The sequence below is a fragment of the Mustela lutreola genome, chromosome 3 (genome assembly GCF_030435805.1).
Source record: "Mustela lutreola isolate mMusLut2 chromosome 3, mMusLut2.pri, whole genome shotgun sequence".
In the NCBI taxonomy this organism is placed as follows: Eukaryota; Metazoa; Chordata; class Mammalia; order Carnivora; family Mustelidae; genus Mustela; species Mustela lutreola.
The window spans coordinates 81868561-81878319 of record NC_081292.1 but is presented as its reverse complement, the minus strand read 5'-3'; the positions used below and the strand labels follow the sequence as shown (position 1 = coordinate 81878319).

Below are 9759 nucleotides of genomic sequence, written 5' to 3'. Positions count from 1 at the left end.
TACTTGGAATTGGTTTAATCATTTTTCATGAATTTTTTATTGAAAAACTTAAGACTTAGCTACATTAAATAAAACAAATTTCTAGAGGGAAAAATCAAAGCCCATGATAGGAAAAAAAAACAATAGTTAATATTGTCTGGACAGTAGCAGAACCCAGAGAATATATGCCTTTAATTGAAAAATGCTAGGTACTTCATAATTGACCTTTTGATAGAAAGTGACTAACTGAATTTGTAATTTGTGGTTCTTAGTGTTGAAGTCCACAGGTTAAGCTAGGAAATCTTCAAACCTTGAGCTGAATTCCATAAGGGGTTATTTGGCTCTTGAATTTTTTTTTTTTTCCTTGTCTAAGATGCAGCAATGGCAACAGACATTAACTTCTGGACAGCTTTTTTCAGGGATCCAGTAGACTCAGGAATGTGTAGCAGCTCAGACTTGCCAGTCTTTATAGTCTTTCCATCCAGTTTGAATGCATTGTTTGGATGAACGAAATATCTGGTATCCTAGCACCTGCTTTTGTTCCTGGGAGGTGCCATGGCCAGCATGGAAGTGGTCAGGGGCTCTAGTGCCATCACATGCAAAGAGGCTGGGGTGCCTGCAGAGACTGTATGACAGACAGGGTGAGGGCAGCAGACACTGGGAGCATATCTGCAAGGCAGTAACAGCAACAACAGCATGAGGTGCTAAGTTCCATACTTTGGCCGTGAGAACACTGAGTCTCTGAGTGGCAGTAGGGAGGCCATGAGAGGATGGAACATTACCAGTTGGAGCCAGATGGCGAAGAGCTGGACAAGCCCAGACTGGCCTATAATGTGTGGTATTCCTCGGAAGCCTTGGAGTCTTCCACTTTGCTGCCAACATAGACTAGGCCTCATCTGTGCTAACTGGTGAGGTGTGTAATGTAAAAGTCTTCCCTGAGCTTGTAGAGCTGCTGGCACAAAGTAGCTCTTGGCTGCTAGCCGGAACTGATTTAAGATGACGTTGGCCATCTGCTGCATAGACTTGTTGGTCAGGTGAGCCTTTTTTCTTCCTTCCTTCCTGTCGGCCTCAGCAACATGCAATGGCTCAGAGTCAGCATGCCTGCATCCATCTCGATAACTACTTTGATTGCCTCTTTAGGAAAGGAGAAACACATGAAGACAAAGCCTCTGTTTTTTCCCATCCTCCAGCATTACCTTAGCACAGGTGAGTAATCTGAAAGGAGAAAACTCTTCTCTTGACTTCTCATTGTTACACGCATTATTTATGTGGAGATTCACCTCTTGATATTGGTCAGTTCTCTCATTTCTGCTATTCAGATTTCCCACTTCATCTCAACCCATTACCCACTTTTTTTTTTTTTTTCTGTGAAGAGTCTATATATATGATTTATTTTCCATTCATCTCTTATGGGCCTCTACTGGCAAACTCAGGCTTTTCACAGCTCACAAAGTCAAAGTACTTGGGTTTCCCACTGGGATTTCTCATCACCTTGACTCTTAGGGTCTTGCCAAATTGGCTGAATAGCTCTTTCAGACTCTCATCATTCACCTCTTCCTCAAAGTTTTTGATATCAACATTGGTGAATTCCTTGGCTTGGGCTCTAAATTCAGCTTCCCACTCTTTGGAGATTTGAATCTGCTCACAAACACTGGAAAGTCATTGGGGAGTTTGCTGTTTGTCTTCCAAAGACCTTGTCAGCAGCGCCCTGGGTCTCCAAGTGGGCAAATGCAAAACCCTTAGGGCTGTTCACATCACATACCACCTTGAAGGACAGAGTGTTTCCAAGAGCAGAAGAAGTACTGTAAACTACCTTTTTTCCTAGAGATTTGTCCATGATCTGGATGAAGACAATTAATGTACAAGATTCTCTCAAAAAAGGAGAATGCATGATACGAAGTGGCTTTCCCTTAATCACATCAAATTTCGTGGTGTCCAAGGCACACTCAGCATCAATTGGCTGCTGGAAGTTGACAGAGTTATAACCCTGAATGGACAGCATAGGCACCACCGCACTGACATTTTCGTTTAGCAAGGCCTCCCTGCCTTCTAACTGCATGTCACTCCCATACAGAGGCAGCTGGGGCTACAGCATTCATCTCCTCTGCCCCTGCCACCCCAAATCCCATCAGGAGGATGTCCTGTAGGGATCACACAGGTCAAAGGGGCCTCTTCACAGAGCTGGGGCCTAGGTCATGCCCACAGTTGGTGCAGAGTGAAGCTAAGAGAAGTTGTAGCACAGAGAGATGCAAGACAGCAAAGAGTTCAAGGTCGGCTCAGCACGAAAGCATTACCACAGACAAGAGGCTCTCAAAACCAGTATGACCCTCCTGGGAGTTTGTAATTTTCAGTTGTCCATCAAGAGGCCTCCAAATACTGCTCATAGAACCCCCAGGCATTGCTCTGTAGATACAGACATCAGGCTCTTGGCAGTTTAAGATTATAGCAGCCAGTGGAAGGAGAAACAAAAAATTTGTCAGTGCCACTGTGGAAGCCTTGGGTGGACCAGTCATCCCTCACACCCAGTGTGGGCAGCTCCCAAGCCTGAGGGAGACTGGGTTCAGCTGCTGCTGGCTCACCAGCCCTCCACAGTGGACCTAGCCGGATGGCTTCACTGACTGGTGTTCAATAAAGATTCTCACTTTCTTTCTCTTTTCCATTTTATTCAATTATATTTATTTTATTCTATTTCTTTTGATTATATCTATATTTTGAAGTTTTTCTTTTTTCCTTTTTTACACTCTTCTTCCTCAATCTTCTCTTTATTTATTTTTAAAGATGTTATTCTTTATTTATTTGAGAGAGAGAGAGAGAGAGAGAGCATGCATAAGCATAGGGAGGGGATGGGAGAGGGAGAGGGAGAGGCAGACTCCTTGCTGAGCAGGGATCCCAATTGTGAGGGGGCTCCATCCCAGGACCCTGGGATCATGACCTGAGCCAAAGGCAGAGGCTTAACCAATTGAGCCACCCAGGTGCCCCTCCTCCTCCTTTTTTTTTTTTTTTTAACTCTCTCTCTTTTTAATTTCACTAGTTTTCATTTCTTCTCTTCCCAGTTAGCCTCCTGGGCCTGAAAGTGACAATGCCACAGAGTCTCTGGGCAGAGATATGGTTTGATTTTTTTAAATCTTGATTTTAAGATTTTTTTTTTTTTTTTTTTTTTTTTTTTTTTTTTTTTTTTTTTTGGTGAGACCAGAAATGATTTTGGTTCAGCTCTTTTTCCTGAAGCAAAACCCTTCTGTGGACTCTACCCAATGCCTAGGAATCATGAGAGTTCCCCTCTCCTGCTGAAGAGTCATTGCCTGGCTATATGAGTACTAGGTATTGCTGCCTCTGTGTGATGCTGTGGTTTCCAGAACTTTCCTCCAGAATTTTCCTCCAATCAGTGCTTTGCTGAATACTCAAGACTAACTGCATATTTCTTAATTTCTCACTCTGTGCATCTTTCTCCTCTTTGTTAATATGTCTTCTAAATTAATGCTGCTTTGGTGTACTCAGAATCTCAGCTCCCTTTCCTCAACTCAGCAGTTTTTTTTCAACTTGTTATTATTAATTAATTAATTTATTTATCTATCTATATCTATTGTCTTTGTAAAGTGTGGGCATAAATCTAGTCCACGTGCATTTTATTCTGGATTTCATGGCTTTATATAAATAGCAGGCTTCTTTCTGTTGTTCTGTTAAAAGTAGCATGTTCTTATTTTCTTTCTGCTTTTTAAATATTTATGTCAATTTGATTATATTGGATGCTTTATTTCTTTTGTTCTCTTGACAGTATACTGGTCATTGTGGCGTAATAATAGTGCTGCTTATCAGAATCAGTGATATGAGAGGATGCTCATTTGATTAAATTATCTGAGTTAGGGCTAGGTTGCATTCAGGGATAGAACACATATCCTGTATCAATTGTAGGCCGTCCTCTATGCTAGAAAGATTTTCCTTTTGCACTGAAGAAGTGTGTACCTTCTCTCTCTGCTTTCCCCCTCGTGTTTTTGTTTTTGTTTTTTTTTTAAGATTTTATTTATTTATTTGAGAGAGAGAGAATGAGAAAGAGAGAGCCAAGAAAGGGGAGGGTCCCAGGGAGAAGCAGACTCTCCATTAAGCAGGGAGACTGATGTGGGACTCTGGGATCATGACCTGAGCCAAAGGCAGATGCTTAACCAACTGAGACACCCAGGCACCCACCTGGTGGGTATATATATATCTAGATATAGATAGATAAATAAAGGCATCTCTACCTTTTCCTCTAAGACACCCATTTCTCGCATTAACCATTACTTAGTGAAAACCCTTTGGAGTCATTTGGCAGCTGAATGCTTAGAATTTGTCAAAAATTCCAATCTCAAAGAGGTTACTTGGTTTTTAAAGTCTCAATTAGTTTTTCATCCTCCACAAAGAGTCCCTTTGTTTATGACAAGCTTAGTGCTTTTCTTGCCTGTTTTTATACTCAACACATGCCTCAGGGAGGAAAGTTGATTTTTTCTCAGCTAAAAGAACACTTCAGTCCATGAAATTTAGTTTTTTTAAGACTCTTTTGATTCCCCAGATATCTGAAGTATTCAAAAAATATGTATGTATGCAATGATCTTTTAAAGTTATCATTTTATCTCATTGTCATCTCTGGGAAGACTTGGGGCTATGGCCTACATCTTAAACAGAGGCAGAATTCCAGGTCTTAATATTTTATGATAATGTACATACTAGCTTCTTAAATCTTCAACAGTTTTATTTATATTTAATTTAAATATATCATATATATATGATATGTCATATATACAATACATCTTAAATATATCAAGACCCTCAGGTATTAGAGTAGTTCACCATAATTTTGTGATTTTATTTTTGGTTAATATTTAGCAATGTCTATCAACTCACCTTCTGTTTAAAATTCATGTTTACTTGTTCTATAAGAACAATTATTCAAGAGACCTAACAAAAGATTGTCAGTGCATGCTATATTATTTTGTGTGTGGGCCCTTTCTTCCTTTTGGTTACTTGAAGTTATCTGGGGTGGATCTGCTCTCACTGAATGACCAAGACTCCTCCTTTTCAATACCTTAAATTCTATATAAATGCCTCTCTTGCTCTCTGTTCTGCACAGTAGAGAAAAGAGATGCTGTGATAAATGCATCTCCCTGGTTAATCCTTCTTATACTGTCCCAGACCCACTTATTCTGAGATTGCCACCTCCTATATACCTCATTCTAGAACTATTCCTCATCCTAGAACTACTTCAAGCTTTGTAGCATTTCTTTGATTATACGGAACTTTGGATGTGGTTTTTCTCAGTGCAATTATTTTTTTGTCTTAAACAATGACAAAAAATTTAAATATTTTCTCTTGATAGCACTCTTCTTTTGACCCAGTATTATTACTATTATAGTTTTATTTTCCTCAAATACACACTCACATCATTTTTAAGATTTGAGATGGAAGTGTGCCCTGTCATGTTAAATTGATATCTGAGAGTCTATTAATATACATCAAATACACATTACTTGCTCTATATAAGTGTGTATATTAGTGTCCATGTATATTTGTATGTAAAAAAGTCCACATATATTTATATACAACAATTAATTTATATCTGTAATTATTCTTATAGTCTACAAGCTAGATAGATTCTCACCATGATATGCTATGACACAGATAAATGCTGAACACAAGTATACACATGTCAAGGAAAAATCCACTTATGTTATATTTACAGTGTCTGTATGATCACTTAAAGGAGAAAAAATTACTGAATTAAATACTTATTACTAAAACCAAAAGTCATTTCAGTATATTTGGTTTCTGAATATTTTGATTGAATTAACAAGGGTTTTGATACTATGTAAATGAAACAAAGTTAATGTTCCTTTAAAAAGTCTAAACCAGAAATTCATTGGAAGGTTTTTCTTATTATCTATCAATCATTTTTGTTTTATTTATTGATGTTAAATAAGTGGCATATGCATAGTTTTTAAATTACTATAATAAATGTTTAAAATCACCCAAATGTTCCCAATCCTCTTGCAAAGTTTAAATGTATTACTTTAATGTGATTTCTAAATAATTTTTATACATTGTAATTTTCAAACTAAACATCATTATACCATTTTATTATCATTTGAGGCCTATTGTAGAGTTAGCATTTTTAATAATATCATAGTATTCTCCTAAATATATGTACCAACATTTATGTACTGGACCTATCTCCTGTTTTGTGATTATAAGAAAATGAAGTGATGTTATATCTTTGACATATTTACTAAGTTTTTCACATATTTATGTTTTATGGTTTGTCCAACTCTGTGATAAGCACTGGAGTGCTGTGGTGGAGAGATAGACACCATTAGTCCCCTCACAGAATTTATAGTTTAGAAAAAGGACACAGATCATTTAAAATAAAGAAAAATACAAATTATAAGTTGAAGATTGGGTAGAGTAGAGTATGTGTGAGTTAGGTTATGAGGAGGAAGAAGGTAAAGAGAAAGGGAACAGTGGTATTTCAGGCAGCTAAAAAAGCAGTTATAGTTTAGTACTAAAAAGAAAAGAGCTATCACACCCCAAAAAAGCATGCAGGGACCTTAGGGGCACATGACCAAGTAAAAGAAGCCAATCTGAAAGGACTACCTGTTGTGTTATTCTTACTGTATAATGCTCTGGAAGAGGCAAAACTATGGAGACGAGCAAAATGATTAGTGGTTGCAAAGGGCATGGCAATGGAGAGAGATGTGTCAGCAGAGCAGAGAGGATTATAGGATAGTGGGAACACTCTGTATGTTAGTCTACTGATGGACACATGTTATTATATATTTGTCTATCCTGTAGAATGGACAGTGCCATAAATGTGCATCATGAACTTCGGGTATGGGTTTTGAGTGACTGTGATGTGTAAATGTAGATTCATCCTTGGTAAAAAATGTACCACTCTGGTGTGTGATGTTGATCATAGGAGGTAGCTGTGGATGAATAGAGAAAGGGAATTTATGGGAAACTTCTGTACCTATATCCCAATTGTATTGTAAATCTAAAACTCCTAAAAATAAAATATTTTAGAAAGCAGCTATGAAATCATAGCTAGAGGCAAGAGAGACCTTATGGTGAACTCAAAATACGTATCGTACAGTTTTAACTGTGGGAGCGGCTGGGAGATGTGTGATAGCTGAGTAGACAGACAAACAAGGTCAAAGTCATTTTAAGGAAAGTTGAGATAATTTCCTTAGGATAAATTTTTCAGGATTGAATTATTGTCAAAATAACAAGAAATAACAAGTGTTCTTTTTTTCTCTTATAGCCATATGTATGGGAACAAATGTACTAGAAAATGCACATAGGTTATGTAAATATCAGTTTATTTAACACCCACTTAATTTTTAATGACAAGTGATGCTTATTGTGTTATACATAATGAAAAATAATGAATGTGAAATCTATATACTCTGTTCTATTTTGTTTATTTCTCTATTCCTGGCATGCCACATGGATCTTCTTAATTTAACAAACTAATATTCATACGACAGTAACTGTGGTAGCACTTTTTCTTAGGCCAGTTATGTTTTCATCACATAAAGGCTAATTATTCAATCATTTTTTTGGAAAACATATCTTTAAAACCACAACATGACAGGGTGCCTGGGTGGCTCAGTGGGTTAAGCTGCTGCCTTTGGCTCAGGTCATGATCTCAGGGTCCTGGGATCGAGTCCCGCATCGGGCTCTCTGCTCAGCAGGGAGCCTGCTTCCTCCTCTCTCTCTCTGCCTGCCTCTTTGCCTACTTGTGCTCTCTCTCTGTCAAATAAATAAATAAAATCTTTAAAAAAATTTTAAAAAAAAATAAAACCACAACATGACAGACATTATAGTAGGTGCTCATAATAAGTTAAAAAAGGATAAAAGTGGGGTCTTCAATTGGGAGGAAAGACAGACATTGATAAAAGAGTCACTCAGGGGGCGCCTGGGTGGCTCAGTGGGTTAAAGCCTCTGCCTTCATTCAGCTCAGGTCATGATCCTAGGGTCCTGGGATCGAGCTCCACATAGGGCTCTCTGCTCTGCAGGGAGCCTGCTTCCCTCTCTCTCTGCCTGTCTCTCTACCTACTTGTAATCTCTGTCTGCCAAATAAATAAATAAAATCTTAAAAAAAAAAAAAGAGTTGCTCAGGTAAACACACAGTTACACTTTTTGAAAGTGCTATTGGTCACCTGGGTGGCTCAGCTGGCTAGCCATCCAACTCTTGACTTAGGCTCAGGTCATGATCTCAGGATCCTGGAATTGAGCCCCGCCTTTGGCTCCATGTTCAAGTGCAGAGTCTGCTTGTTCCTTTCCTTCTTCTTCTCTCCCCACTCTCACTCTTTCTCTCAAGTAAATAAACAAATCTTAAAAATAAATAAATAAAGGTATGAGCAAGAAGGAATACAAAGTGCTATAATTTTATATTATAATGAGAAAATCCCAGCAAAGAAAGGATGGGATTATTCCATGAGGACATGGCGATAAGCTGGAGAACATGGTTGTGGGGAGGCAGAACATAGCAGGTGGTGGTAGGCAATTGTGATATAATGGAATGCCTAACATAACTAGATATGCATTTAAAAATAAAAGATACAAGAACGCACATAAGGAGGTCAGTTTGGAAGATATTACAGAAGACCAGATAAGAGATGATGGCCACCTAGGAGCAGGTATAATGGTACAATGGAGAAAAAGAGATGCATTTTGAGAGATAAGAATTTAGGATGAGAAATTAACTAGATTTGGTTATTCGGATTAAAGGTATACACACACACATATTTATAAATTATAAATATATATATTTATTAAGATCAGATTATATATAGTTTATATACAAAGATTAAGTGATATATATATAGAGAGAGATTTTTTCAAATCTTTCTGAACATTTTGATGTTCTATTACTTAATAACTTCTGTGCTTTTGTGATGCTACTTTTTATTTTATAAGCCTTTTACATTTTTATATAGTTGACTATCAACCCCAATGCAGTCTAAATTCCATCTTTAACTTTTGAATAGCCCAGAACTTAACCACTAATAACCTATTGTTGATTGAAAGCCTCACTGACAACATGAACAGCCAATTGATGTATATTTTGTATGTTATAGGTATTAAATACTGTATTATTGCAATAAAGTGAGCTAGACAAAAAACTGTTGAAAATACCCTATGTAAGTGGACCCATGCAGTTCAAACCCATGTTGTTCAAGGATCAAGTATAGAATAACTGTAACATCTAAAGTTTTCAAGGATCTAAAGTTACCGGGATGATGTTTCTATTTTTCATTTCCACTAACTCTCGTCCAATTTAACTTATTTCCTTGTATACTAGATTTTGCTTGTGTGCTTAAATGTATTCAGTCTTAGTTGGTACATTCCCTGAGGGCTTAAATTGACCATTCTTTCTTGCAGAGAGAATGTATATTCATTTTTATTGGAGGCAAAGATCACTACCAAAACTGGACCGATAGAGTACCCCTTAGGATTCTTAGACTTACTAGTCTGAGTCTTTTTCTCATAATGTATCATAGGTTTAAAAAGTTTCCTTTTCCTCACCTGACTGTTAATGCAAAGCTTAATTCAGCAATCATACTGCTCCTATTGGTGTTCATCTCTGTATAATCCTTTTCATCTACTATGGTTACATATTACTGACACTTGTTATCAGATAACAATTTTAGAGAGGAAGGTGATGAAAGCATCCATGTTTTTATCCCAACTCAGGACCTTCATTTATTTCTATATAAAAAGAGCTTCTGTCTACCATCAGCCACTAAACTTTTA

At 37.4% G+C, this 9759-nt stretch overlaps 1 pseudogene; it reads right to left on the bottom strand.

The window, feature by feature from the left end:
• Nucleotides 1-503: 503 nt before the first annotated feature.
• LOC131827864 (polyadenylate-binding protein 4-like) lies at nucleotides 504-2038 on the bottom strand (annotated as a pseudogene).
• Nucleotides 2039-9759: the final 7721 nt, after the last annotated feature.